This window comes from Mustela lutreola, chromosome 9, assembly GCF_030435805.1.
Source record: "Mustela lutreola isolate mMusLut2 chromosome 9, mMusLut2.pri, whole genome shotgun sequence".
Taxonomy (NCBI): domain Eukaryota; kingdom Metazoa; phylum Chordata; class Mammalia; order Carnivora; family Mustelidae; genus Mustela; species Mustela lutreola.
Window position 1 is genome coordinate 53278565 of NC_081298.1, and position 14502 is coordinate 53293066.

Here is a 14502-nt window from a genome sequence, read left to right on the forward strand (position 1 = left end):
AGCAGGAAACTGTTGTACTACATGGAAGTAATCAGAAAATGTGATCTAAAAGTCTGCTTTCAAGGGCGCCTGGGTGGCTCAGTGGGTTAAAATTCTGCTTTCAAGAAGCTATGACAGTAAGTACTGAGCATTAGCTATTATATGCTATGGATGAATAACTGAAATCTACATTTGAAACTAATGGTACACTATATGTTAACTAATTGAATTTTAAAAAGTTAATTAAAAAACCCACTATTTTATAAAACATTATTCCCAACAGGCTCTTTTGCTTTAAAATACTCACTTTGTAATGAGAGTCATTACTTTTGTCTAGCCAATTCTTACACCACTGTTTATCCCTTCCCAGTATCAATAAAGGCTCACTTGGGTTACCTAGAAGCCATGAGAAAGCTTGTAATAGATCTGGCTGGTTTTCACCAGCAATTTGACCACCATGTGCACAGGGAAGTCTATTGATAAAGGCTTTATTGCAATAAGTTGCAAATACATGGATGATTTTGAAATCTCTTTCTTGAGGTCTTGTTTCATGAGAATAAATTTAGGGTGGCTTATTGGAATGGATGTTATTAACATATCTTCATAGTTGTAAGTACATGGAATTGTAAAATAGATGAATGAATGTGGCAATACTGACAACTGTCCTCATTTTGAAATCAAATTACAGTGTACTAAGATGAGGAAGCAAAGCAGATTTGGGATTATGAGTAAAATAATTTAAAAAATTCTTAGGGGTATGATCAGACTATTGGGTAATTCAGTAGGAAAATGTCAACTGATTGAGATTCTGTGTTCCCTGATTTCAGAGAGAAGTTAAGATAAATAAATTAAGTTAGGATAAACACGAGGAGACTAGGAAGCCAAACATAAGTGATAATTTTGTGCCAGGGTGCGTATACATCTGTTTATCTTCTTGCTTTACCACTAAGGTTGCTCCTAAAGGAGAGTTTAAATATGTGTTTGAGCTAATCTCTGTGGATTACACAAGAAACCACATCCTACAGCTCTCCCTGAAACACCCCTTATGATTTCAATGTAATTTGGTTTTTGCATTTTTAGAAATAACAAAATACTTTGCAAACTCATCTACTTTATTACCACCACAAGTGAGTCAGCTGACTCCACATTTTAACACAGTGACAGTCACAGAGGAATGGAGGAATGAGTAGAGTTATCAATATATGTGCTTTTAAGAAGTATGACAGGGTAGCAGCTATTTCCAGGAACCAAAACATGGGTCAGCAGCTGTGCAGGAAAAGTGATGGAATAAATGACTCATTTCAGAGGAGTTCTATAACATATTAGTTCTATAATGTATCTTCAGCTCCCAATTACCCGCTTTGATCTAAAGATAAGGATTTACAGTTAAGGTCCCATTTATGATTTGACTGGTAGGGTCTGAATCATTTTTACTATTGTTTTGACTATTACTTGAAACCTATAGTAGTACTTGGGATATGTGTTGTGTATACTGTGAACATGTGCTATTTTTAGATTAGATAACTTCTGTCTCGAACCCATGTTAATTTGTTTGTTTTGTTTATTTGATAGTGGTTTCAGTAAATGGATATATCTGAAAAATTGCAAAGCCACTATTAAAATAAGTTATTATGATATATAGCATGGAATTGCACATTCCTCCTTTGAATCCGACAGAGCTTCACCATATCCTTAACAACTTGGGAAAAACATGCTATTATTTTTCTTTATAAAATTTCTCCTGTTAGGCTGTGATGGTTGTCATCAGCAGTAACTCCTCTGAAGGCTTTTTCAAAAGAGTTGAAAAAATTGGAAAGGTGTGAATGAAGCTGTTTGCTGAATATAAAGAAAAGAACATTGAAGTACAATTCACACTCTTACTTCTCCTTCTATGCTTTCAGATGTTTGACATTTGAAAATTTTGCTTCTACAAGAGATGCCCTATATAATTCATACTTTAAAGAGCAAGTTGCTTTTATAATTTTTTTATTATTCTACCATTCAAGTATTTCCATTTAAATTAAATTCAATACCATTTAAAAAAAAAATCAAAAGTGCAGCCAGTATTCAATTCCTGGACTAAATAATTTTAGAAAGCTTTGTGTTATTGAAGCTACAGGGTTTTTCTGTAGTTTTAACTCTTTCTTTCTGTGATTTTTCCCATTAGTCACGTACGTGACTGCAATATAACAGACATTGAGGATAAAGAAGGACTGAATAGAACAATCCTTGGCCTCATGAAGTTGAGAATCTAGCAAGGGAGTCAAACAATTCAATCATTCAGAGACAATTTATTGAGTGCCTGGCCTAAGATGAGCACAACAAAACCCCAGCACAGAGGAATCATTTTAGTGGGAGAGATAGATAATAGGTAAGCCAACTTAAAAAAAAAATCGTACTGGTTTTTCTTTAATAGTGATGCATATTTGAACTAAATAAGCACATTTTAAAAAGAGCAGTGATTGAGAAGAGGCTTTTTAACTGAGTGTTCCGAAAGGACCTCCCTGAAAAAGTCTGTTTTGAACATATTTCTGAATAATATCAGCTAGGAAGCTGCGTAAAAATCTCAGGGATGGGTGATTTTTCCAGTAAAAAAACTGTAAAGGCTCCAAAGTCACAATAGAGCTATAAGTTTCTCTAACTAAGTAACTTCTGACAAAGAATGAGAAGAAATAACGAACCCAGTTTTGAAAGAAAAGGGACAGAATTTCTATGGAATTCATATTTAATTAAAGCTCTAAAGGACAAAAATACAATAGAGCAAAATTCTGGTCACGCTGATATACCTAATGAAAGTTCATAAACAAGGTGTGGGTAGCAAAGAGTGTGTGGGAATGTTGGTAAGAACAGTGGGGAAGGGTCATCCCTGAACATGTTCTTAAATGAAGCAATTCTTGTGTTGTTTTAAAGGGTAAATTGGAGTTTGCCTAAGTGATTAGAGAAGGATGCCTCAGCTTATGGAAGTTCAAAGTCATAAAGATGTGATAAACTACTGCCAACATTTTCATGTATATTTGTTGTTGCTTCTAGGAATGGTGATCTAAAAACTCCTACTTAAGACAACTAAAACTCCAGACAAAATAGCTTTTAAAATTAAAAATATCAGAATGATTATAAAAATTAAGTGTGGGATTACTGGGCCAAAATACGAAATACAATGAGAGCCTAGAGATATATGCCCTGAAGCCATTTTAGCTATGAGAGCATTTGAAACTGCTAAAACACACTGAGCTGTGTTGTTAATAGACTCTTGATACTAGAGAAACAAAATTCAAAATCCAGCAGCAATCAAATTTGAGGACTTTGGTACAACCCAAATTGAAGTTGAGATCCCCAAAGCACAAGGAGAAGCAGAAATAAGACTATAGCCTACCTTGCCTTCTGTGTAAACTGAGAAAGTCAATCACTGAATTTGGAGTATGATTGTCTTGTAGAGTCTCAGATATAAGAGAAAATCCTGCCAAGGAGGACCATACCATTATTATAGCTCTTAATTATCCCTACTCAATAAGAGTTTCAAATATAATGTCTTGAACATAGCAAAATGGAACAAAGCACACAAAGAAAAACCATTAACAAGATTTGATAGACAAAATGGGATTAAGTATGATGCTAAAATGATCAATAAAGATTGTAAAATGGCTTGATTACTCTGCTCAAAGAAATGAGAGGGGAAGCAAATTGAACAAAAAACTGAAACTAAAAATGATATTGAGAAAGGTTTTATAAATGAATCAAATGGATACTCTAGAACTTTAAAGATATGACAGCTAATTTAACATACCACAGGGGTGCCTGGGTGGCTCACTTAATTAAACCTCCAATTCTTTTTCCTTTTTTTTAACACCTTAATTTTATTTTATTTCTTTCATTTTGGCTCAGGTCATGATGTCAGGGTTGTGAAATAGAGCCCAGAGTTGGGCTCTGTGCTGAGCCTGGGGCCTGCTTAAGATTCTTTTCCCTTCTTTTTCTATCCCTCCCTGCGCTCTCACTTGCTCGCTCTATCTTGCTTGCAAATAGATAGATAGATAGATAGATAGATAATAGACAAAGCAAACTAAAAGCAGATTATGAAAATAAATATAAAGATTTTGAAATGAAAACAAGTTCAAAATAAAATAGAGAAGACCTACACAGCTAACAGTTCATTCAGAAAATCTACTATAAAGAAGTCAGTATGACACAATGTTAAGATATCAAAAGATTTGAGCATGTACTTTACAGAAAGGGTAATCCAAATGGCCACTCATATATAAAAACTGTTTATCTTTATTATGAATCTGGAATTAAATTAAATTAAATTAAATTAAAAATAAATTAAAACCTAAAATGACATACTATTATTACACACTTACCATATTGGGCAACAGTAAAATTGCCTTGCAAGAATGTGAAAGAATGAAAGTGCCCATAATAAAAACATTTGAGGTAAGTTGGACAATATTTAGAAAACTTAAAAAACTTAAAGATTTGGTCCATTCCTAGAAATACAACATGGAACTAAATGAATATTTTCACCAGGATATGCAAACAGATGATTATAGCTATTTCATTCATAACGGCAGATCAGTAGTGGTCTATTTGCACAATGTTACATTAAATAAGAGAGAATATTAACAACCTGGGAGAAGGGGCTAGGTTGTTATCATAAACAGATCTTCTATGGTGCTGATTATGTTCTATTTCTCAAAATCTTTAAGTTAAAAAAGTTTTCAAATTTATATCTAGATAGATAGATGGTAGATAGGCAGATATCCCAGAAGCTGCAATGCTAGGCTAAGACCAGGCTTTAAAGGGCTTTTCTATACTCTACTAAATACTTGAAACCATTCATTATACCATAGCTCAGTGTTCAAATCTCCATTTGTTTCCTCAGTTTCCTAATATTTATCTTAAGGTGATCTGATCCAGACTTTTGACCACCTTTGTCTAAATATTTCTATTTTAACAAAGTCCTTTTTAACACTGAGAGACTAAAACTTAGAAAAATACTCTGATTGTTATCTCACTAGAGTGGAAAATATATCGTTACCCATTAACTAATGATATCCATGTCTACATTAGATCCATGACATTTTTAATTCTTGGGAGCTTTTGGTTAAATGAATTTTTTAAGCTTCCTTTAAATGAAGCTTTAAGCCATCACCACATGAATAAAACTAAAGAACTCAATGAAAACAGGCCAAGTATTTACAGAGTAATAGAATGTGCAGTGGAAAGAGTACAATTCTGAAATCATAAAGCCTAAATTAGTGTGATGCATCTTTACTAGCCATGTAATCATAAACCAGTTATCTAAATGTGTTAGCCTCAGTTTTTTCACCCATGAAATGGTGATGATAATACTTATTATGCAGAGTTGTTGTGTGGATGTGATGAAGCATGGAGCATGAGAGTCTCATATTCCATGCTAAAATGATAGCTATTTTTATACTTATAAAAATTCTAATAATAGTAATTAAATTGTTCAAAATGGTAATATTCATTTATATTGAGGCATTGTATTGACTATTCACAGACACATTTACCAAAATAAATTTCATTTTACTTTACCCCCTCTGAGGATATATATTCCATAATTCAATATGAATCTCATTATGAATAATAATTATCATAATAAATATGCTGATTGATTTTTCTTCTATTTATTTTTAGGGAAGTATCGTTTAGTTAACTTAAGCAAGTATGTCTTATTCAAAATTTGCATGCTGCTTTCTTTTTTTTTTTTTTTTTTTTTTTTTTTTTTTTTTTTCTGATTTCTTTTTTTTTTTTTTTTAATTTTTTTTTTTTTTTTATTTTTTATAAACATATATTTTTTATATACATATATTTTTATCCCCAGGTCTGTGAATCACCAGGTTTACACACTTCACAGCACTCACCAAATCACATACCCTCCCCAATGTCCATAATCCCACCCCCTTCTCCCCAACCCCCTCCCCCCGGCAACCCTCAGTTTGTTTTGTGAGATTAAGAGTCACTTATGGTTTGTCTCCCTCCCAATCCCATCTTGTTTCATTTATTCTTCTACCCACTTAAGCCTCCATGTTGCATCACCACTTCCTCATATCAGGGAGATCATATGATAGTTGTCTTTCTCTGCTTGACTTATTTCGCTAAGCATGATACGCTCTAGTTCCATCCATGTTGTTGCAAATGGCAAGATTTCATTTCTTTTGATGGCTGCATAGTATTCCATTGTGTATATATACCACATCTTCTTGATCCATTCATCTGTTGATGGACATCTAGGTTCTTTCCATAGTTTGGCTATTGTGGACATTGCTGCTATAAACATTCGGGTGCATGTGTCCCTTTGGATCACTACATTTGTATCTTTAGGGTAAATACCCAATAGTGCAATTGCTGGGTCATAGGGCAGTTCTATTTTCAACATTTTGAGGAACCTCCATGCTGTTTTCCAGAGTGGCTGCACCAGCTTGCATTCCCACCAACAGTGTAGGAGGGTTCCCCTTTCTCCGCATCCTCGCCAGCATCTGTCATTTCCTGACTTGTTGATTTTAGCCATTCTGACTGGTGTGAGGTGATATCTCATTGTGGTTTTGATTTGTATTTCCCTGATGCCAAGTGATATGGAGCACTTTTTCATGTGTCTGTTGGCCATCTGGATGTCTTCTTTGCAGAAATGTCTGTTCATGTCTTCTGCCCATTTCTTGATTGGATTATTTGTTCTTTGGGTGTTGAGTTTGCTAAGTTCTTTATAGATTCTGGACACTAGTCCTTTATCTGATATGTCGTTTGCAAATATCTTCTCCCATTCTGTCAGTTGTCTTTTGATTTTGTTAACTGTTTCCTTTGCTGTGCAAAAGCTTTTGATCTTGATGAAATCCCAGTAGTTCATTTTTTCCCTTGCTTCCCTTGCCTTTTGCGTTGTTCCTAGGAAGATGTTGCTGCGGCAGAGGTCGAAGAGGTTGCTGCCCGTGTTCTCCTCAAGGATTTTGATGGATTCCTTTCGTACATTGAGGTCCTTCATCCATTTTGAGTCTATTTTTGTGTGTGGTGTAAGGAAATGGTCCAATTTCATTTTTCTGCATGTGGCTGTCCAATTTTCCCAGCACCATTTATTGAAAAGGCTGTCTTTTTTCCATTGGACATTCTTTCCTGCTTTGTCGAAGATTAGTTGACCATAGAGTTGAGGGTCTATTTCTGGGCTCTCTATTCTGTTCCATTGATCTATGTGTCTGTTTTTGTGCCAGTACCATGCTGTCTTGATGATGACAGCTTTGTAATAGAGCTTGAAGTCCGGAATTGTGATGCCACCAACGTTGGCTTTCTTTTTCAATATCCCTTTGGCTATTCGAGGTCTTTTCTGGTTCCATATAAATTTTAGAATTATTTGTTCCATTTCTTTGAAAAAGATGGATGGTACTTTGATAGGAATTGCATTAAATGTGTAGATTGCTTTAGGTAGCATAGACATTTTCACAATATTTATTCTTCCAATCCAGGAGCATGGAACATTTTTCCATTTCTTTGTGTCTTCCTCAATTTCTTTCATGAGTACTTTATAGTTTTCTGAGTATAGATTCTGTGTCTCTTTGGTTAGGTTTATTCCTAGGTATCTTATGGTTTTGGATGCAATTGTAAATGGGATTGACTCCTTAATATCTCTTTCTTCTGTCTTGCTGTTGGTGTAGAGAAATGCAACTGATTTCTGTGCATTGATTTTATATCCTGACACTTTACTGAATTCCTGTATAAGTTCTAGCAGTTTTGGAGTGGAGTCTTTTGGGTTTTCCACATATAGTATCATATCATCTGCGAAGAGTGATAATTTGACTTCTTCTTTGCCGATTTGGATGCCTTTAATTTCCTTTTGTTGTCTGATTGCTGAGGCTAGGACCTCTAGTACGATGTTGAATAGCAGTGGTGATAATGGACATCCCTGCCGTGTTCCTGACCTTAGCGGAAAAGCTTTCAGTTTTTCTCCATTGAGAATGATATTTGCGGTGGGTTTTTCATAGATGGCTTTGATGATATTGAGGTATGTGCCCTCTATCCCTACACTTTGAAGAGTTTTGATCAGGAAGGGATGTTGTACTTTGTCAAATGCTTTTTCAGCATCTATTGAGAGTATCATATGGTTCTTGTTCTTACTTTTATTGATGTGTTGTATCACATTGACTGATTTGCGGATGTTGAACCAACCTTGCAGCCCTGGAATAAATCCCACTTGGTCGTGGTGAATAATCTTTTTAATGTACTGTTGAATCCGATTGGCTAGTATTTTGTTGAGTATTTTCGCATCTGTGTTCATCAAGGATATCGGTCTATAGCTCTCTTTTTTGGTGGGATCCTTGTCTGGTTTTGGGATCAAGGTGATGCTGGCCTCATAAAATGAGTTTGGAAGTTTTCCTTCCATTTCTATTTTTTGGAACAGTTTCAGGAGAATAGGAATTAGTTCTTCTTTAAATGTTTGGTAGAATTCCCCCGGGAAGCCGTCTGGCCCTGGGCTTTTGTTTGTTTGGAGATTTTTAATGACTGTTTCAATCTCCTTACTGGTTATGGGTCTGTTCAGGCTTTCTATTTCTTCATGGTTCAGTTGTGGTAGTTTATATGTTTCTAGGAATGCATCCATTTCTTCCAGATTGTCAAATTTATTGCCGTAGAGTTGCTCATAGTATGTTCTTATAATAGTTTGTATTTCCTTGGTGTTAGTTGTGATCTCTCCTCTTTCATTCATGATTTTATTTATTTGGGTCCTTTCTCTTTTCTTTTTGATAAGTCGGGCCAGGGGTTTATCAATTTTATTAATTCTTTCAAAGAACCAGCTCCTAGTTTCGTTGATTTGTTCTATTGTTTTTTTGGTTTCTATTTCATTGATTTCTGCTCTGATCTTTATGATTTCTCTTCTCCTGCTGGGCTTAGGGTTTCTTTCTTGTTCCTTCTCCAGCTCCTTTAGGTGTAGGGTTAGGTTGTGTACCTGAGACCTTTCTTGTTTCTTGAGAAAGGCTTGTACCGCTATATATTTTCCTCTCAGGACTGCCTTTGTTGTGTCCCACAGATTTTGAACCGTTGTATTTTCATTATCATTTGTTTCCATGATTTTTTTCAATTCTTCTTTAATTTCCCGGTTGACCCATTCATTCTTTAGAAGGATACTCTTTAGTCTCCATGTATTTGGGTTCTTTCCAAACTTCCTTTTGTGGTTGAGTTCTAGCTTTAGAGCATTGTGGTCTGAAAATATGCAGGGAATGATCCCAATCTTTTGATACCGGTTGAGTCCTGATTTAGGACCGAGGATGTGATCTATTCTGGAGAATGTACCATGTGCACTAGAGAAGAATGTGTATTCTGTTGCTTTGGGATGAAATATTCTGAATATATCTGTGATGTCCATCTGGTCCAGTGTGTCATTTAAGGCCTTTATTTCCTTGCTGATCTTTTGCTTGGATGACCTGTCCATTTCAGTGAGGGGAATATTAAAGTCCCCTACTATTATTGTATTGTTGTTTATGTGTTTCTTTGATTTTGTTATTAATTGGTTTATATAGTTGGCTGCTCCCACGTTGGGGGCATAGATATTTAAAATTGTTAAATCTTCTTGTTGGACAGACCCTTTGAGTATGATATAGTGTCCTTCCTCATCTCTTATTACAGTCTTTGGCTTAAAATCTAATTGATCTGATATAAGGATTGCCACTCCTGCTTTCTTCTGATGTCCATTAGCATGGTAAATTCTTTTCCACCCCCTCACTTTAAATCTGGATGTGTCTTCGGGCTTAAAATGTGTTTCTTGGAGGCAACATATAGATGGGTTTTGTTTTTTTATCCATTCTGATACCCTGTGTCTTTTGACAGGGGCATTTAGCCCATTCACATTCAGGGTAACTATTGAGAGATATGAATTTAGTGCCATTGTATTGCCTGTAAGGTGACTGTTACTGTATATGGTCTCTGTTCCTTTCTGATCTACCACTTGTAGGCTCTCTCTTTGCTTAGAGGACCCCTTTCAATACTTCCTGTAGAGCTGGTTTGGTATTTGCAAATTCTTTCAGTTGTTGTTTGTCCTGGAAGCTTTTAATCTCTCCTTCTATTTTCAATGATAGCCTAGCTGGATATAGTATTCTTGGCTGCATGTTTTTCTCGTTTAGTGCTCTGAAAATATCATGCCAGCTCTTTCTGGCCTGCCAGGTCTCTGTGGATAAGTCAGCTGCCAATCTAATATTTTTACCATTGTATGTTACAGACTTCTTTTCCCGGGCTGCTTTCAGGATTTTCTCTTTGTCATTGAGACTTGTAAATTTTACTATTATGTGACGGGGTGTGGGCCTATTCTTATTTATTTTGAGGGGCATTCTCTGAACCTCCTGAATTTTGATGCTTGTTCCCTTTGCCATATTGGGGAAATTCTCCCCAATAATTCTCTCCAGTATACCTTCTGCTCCCCTCTCACTTTCTTCTTCTTCTGGAATCCCAATTATTCTAATGTTGTTTCGTCTTATGGTGTCACTTATTTCTCGAATTCTCCCCTCGTGGTCCAGTAGCTGTTTGTCCCTCTTTTGATCAGCTTCTTTATTCTCTGTCATTTGGTCTTCTATATCACTAATTCTTTCTTCTGCCTCATTTATCCTAGCAGTGAGAGCCTCCATTTTTGATTGCACCTCATTAATAGCTTTTTTGATTTCAACTTGGTTAGATTTTAGTTCTTTTATTTCTCCAGAAAGGGCTTTTATATCTCTCGAGAGGGTTTCTCTAATATCTTCCATGCCTTTTTCGAGCCCGGCTAGAACCTTGAGAATTGTCATTCTGAACTCTAGATCTGACATATTACCGATGTCTGTATTGATTAGGTCCCTAGCCTTCGGTACTGCCTCTTGTTCTTTTTTTTGTGGTGAATTTTTACGTCTTGTCATTTTGTCCAGATAAGAGTAAATGAAGGGGCAAGTAAAATACTAAAAGGGTGGCAACAACCCCAGGAAAATATGCTTTAGCCAAATTAGAAGAGATCCAAAATCGTGAGTGGGGAGAAAGGGGATAAAAAGAGGTTCAAAAAGGAAGAAAGAAAAAAGAAAAAAAAAAAAAAAAAAAGAAAAGAATTTTTTTTAAAAAAAGAAAACACCTAAGAAAAATGTAAAAAAATATATATATATATTAGATAAACTAGTAAAAAATCGTTAAAAAAGAAAAAGGTAACAGTTAAAAAAAAAAAAAAATTTTACCCGAAGGCGAGAAAAAAAAAAAAAAAATGAAAAAGAAAAAATTAAATTAACTGCAAGACTAAAGAAAATCACAGGAAAAAAGCCATGAGTTCCGTGCTTGGCTTTCTCCTCCTCTGGAATTCTGCTGCTCTCCTTGGTATTGAAACCGCACTCCTTGGTATGTGAGCTTGGTCTCGGCTGGATTTCTTGTTGATCTTCTGGGGGAGGGGCCTGTTGTAGTGATTTTCAAGTGTCTTTGCCCCAGGCGGAATTACACCGCCCTTACCCGGGGCCGGGGTGAGTAATCCGCTCGGGTTTGCTTTCAGGAGCTTTTGTTCCCTGAGCGCTTTCCGTAGAGTTCCAGAGGACGGGAATACAAATGGCGGCCTCCTGGTCTCCGGCCCGGAGGAGCCGAGAGCCCAGGGCCCCACTCCTCAGTGCGCCCTCAGAGAACAGCGCCCAGTTACTCCCGTCTGCCTGACCTCCGGCCGCGCTCCGAGCTCACCGAGCCTGCGACCGGTTCAAGGTAACACGGAGCTGCGAGCTTACTGTCGGCTCTGTCTCTGTAGCCGGCTTTCCCGTTCCAATACCCGCAAGCTCTGCGACACTCAGACACCCCCGATCCTTCTGTGACCCTGCGGGACCTGAGGCCACGCTGACCCCGCGTGGGCTTCGCTCCGGTTTAGCCTCTGGAGCGATGTCCCTCCGCGGAACAGACTTTTAAAAGTCCTGATTTTGTGCGCGGTTGCTCCGCCGCTTGCCGGGAGCCGGCCCCTCCCCCCGGGGTCTATCTTCCCGTCGCTTTGGATTCACTTCTCCGCCGGTCCTACCTTTCAGAAAGTGGTTGTTTTTCTGTTTCCAGAATTGCTGTTCTTCTTCTCTTCGATCTGCCGATGGATTTTCAGGTGTTTGCAATCTTTAGATAAGCTATCTAGCTGATCTCCGGCTAGCTGAAGCAGTCTCAGCTTGCTACTTCTCCGCCATCTTGACTCCTCCCCTGCATGCTGCTTTCTTATGAAACTAGATTATAGAGTTGTATGAAATAAATTCATGCAGTTAAGACATTTATGTTTGGAAAACTGGGTGGTCATTTTAGTATTTCAAAAGAAGATTTTAAATTTAAACCTTAAAACTGAGCTCTTTCAGCCTTATTTATAGACCATCCTTCATGCTTCATAAGTACTCCTTCATTGTAAACTAAGTAATAGTTTTTGTCACAGTGTATATAACGAAAATGGATTTTATATTCTATTATTTCAGAGTTAGTTGCAGTTTCTACTTCCTTACTTCCTTTTTTGAAAAATAGATTAATTCTACAAAAAGTTTTTTCCAGCTTTATTGAAAAATATCAACATATTATAATTTGTGAATTTAAGAAATGATTTCTTATAACAGTGCAAACTTTTAACATTGTGTAAATTTTGTATCATTTGATAAATTGGTATACATCTTTATTGCAATATAATCTACATAAAAATGTTAATACATCTACTATCTCGTATAGTTGCCACTGTTTTTTATGCATGTATCGTAAGGAATTTTAAGATCTACTCTCTTAGCAACTTTTATGTATATAGTATAGTAGAGATAAACTTCAGAGGTCTTGTGGGTTTTGTTCCAACTGCCTCAATAAAGTGATTATCTCAATAAACTAAATCAAATTATTATTTTTTTTTGGTTTCCCAGTGCATATAAAAAATTATGTTTCCCAGTGCATATAAAAAATAAACACTATACTGTACTGTTCAAAAGCATTATGTTTTTAAAGAAAAACAATGTATATACCTTAAGTATACTAGTTCTGAGTTTTCAGTGGGTCATAATTACTGATCACAGATCACCATAACAAATACAATAATAATGAAAAAACTTGAAATATTGCAAGAATTACCAACATGTGACAGAGAGACACAAAATGAACAAATGTTGTTAGAAAAATGGTGGCAGCAGACCTCTTTTATACAAGATTGCTATAAACTTTCAACTTGTAAGAATGTGATATATGCAAAGTTTAATAAAGGGAAGCACAATAAAAAAAGGTATGTATATTTTATTAACTATGATCATCATGCTGTACATTAGATCCCCAGAACTTTTTCATATTATAATTGCAAGTTTGCACCCTTTGACCACCTTACTCCACCCCAGGTTCACCCCTTGTCAACTCAACTCTAAGTTTCCATTAGTTTGCCTTTTCCTCAGATTCTGTATGAAAGGGATATCATAATACATAAATTTAAAAAATATATAAAATCTTTGAAATATTTCACTTAGTATAACACCTTCAAGATCCATCCATGCTGCTGTAAATGGCAGTATTTCTTAATTTTTCATGGTTAAGTAGTATTCCATAGTATATATTTACCATACTTATCTTATTCATTCATCCATTAATGGATACTGAAGTTATTTCCATCTCTTGCTTAGAGTTAATAATTTTATAATAAACATAAGAGTTCAGATATGTCTTTGAACAGTGAACTTCATTTCCTTTAGATATATACCTAGAAGTGGGATTACTGAATCATATGGTAATTTTACTTTTAATAATATGAATAATCTCCATACTGTTTTCCATACAAATTTATATCCCTATCACAGTGCATAAGTTCCCCATCTTCCCCAATATTTACCAAAATTTGTTAGTTTCAATTTTTGGGTAGTATATATTCTAATAGGTAGTAATATCTTGCTGTGTTTTTCAGAGGTAAACAACAACAACAACATAATGACTTTGCCCTGAGTTTTTTATGTTGAGCACTTTTTAATGCTCCTATTGGTCATTTAAATAACTTTTTTGAAAAAAAAAAGTCTATTGAGATCCTTTTGCTATTTTTTAAATTATATATATTTTTTCTATTTGTATCTGTTGATTATTAACCTCTTTTCAGATATAAGATTTGTAAGTATTTTCTTACATTCTGTGGATTGTGTTTTCATTCTCTCTCTCTTTTTTTTGGCAATGCAGAAACTTTGGTTTGATGTAGTACCATTTATTTATTTTTGGTTTTTTTGCTTGTGTTTTTGGTCTGGTATCCAGAAAACTATTGGCAAGACCAATGTCAAGGAGAATTTTTCCTATGTTTTCCTTTAGAAAATGTAGTTTCATGCATCACCTTTAAGTCTTTAATCTTTTTCAAGTTAAGACTTATGAGTGATATAAGGTTCCAGTTTCATACTGTTTATGTGACTATTCAGTTTTAAATATCATTTATTGAACAGACTATCTTTACCCATTACATATGTTGGCCCCTGTCAAGTATTAGGTGACTGTATGAAAGGATTGATTTCTGGACTCTCAATTCTGTTCTACTTGTTTATTGGTCTGTTTTTATGCCAGTATACGTTATTGTTTTGAGCA

At 35.6% G+C, this 14502-nt stretch overlaps 1 long non-coding RNA gene across 1 annotated transcript in view; it reads right to left on the reverse strand.

Moving 5' to 3' along the window:
* LOC131808282 (uncharacterized) overlaps positions 1-14502 on the reverse strand; it is a 141011-nt gene that overhangs the window by 18289 nt on the left and 108220 nt on the right. The window lies entirely within an intron of this gene.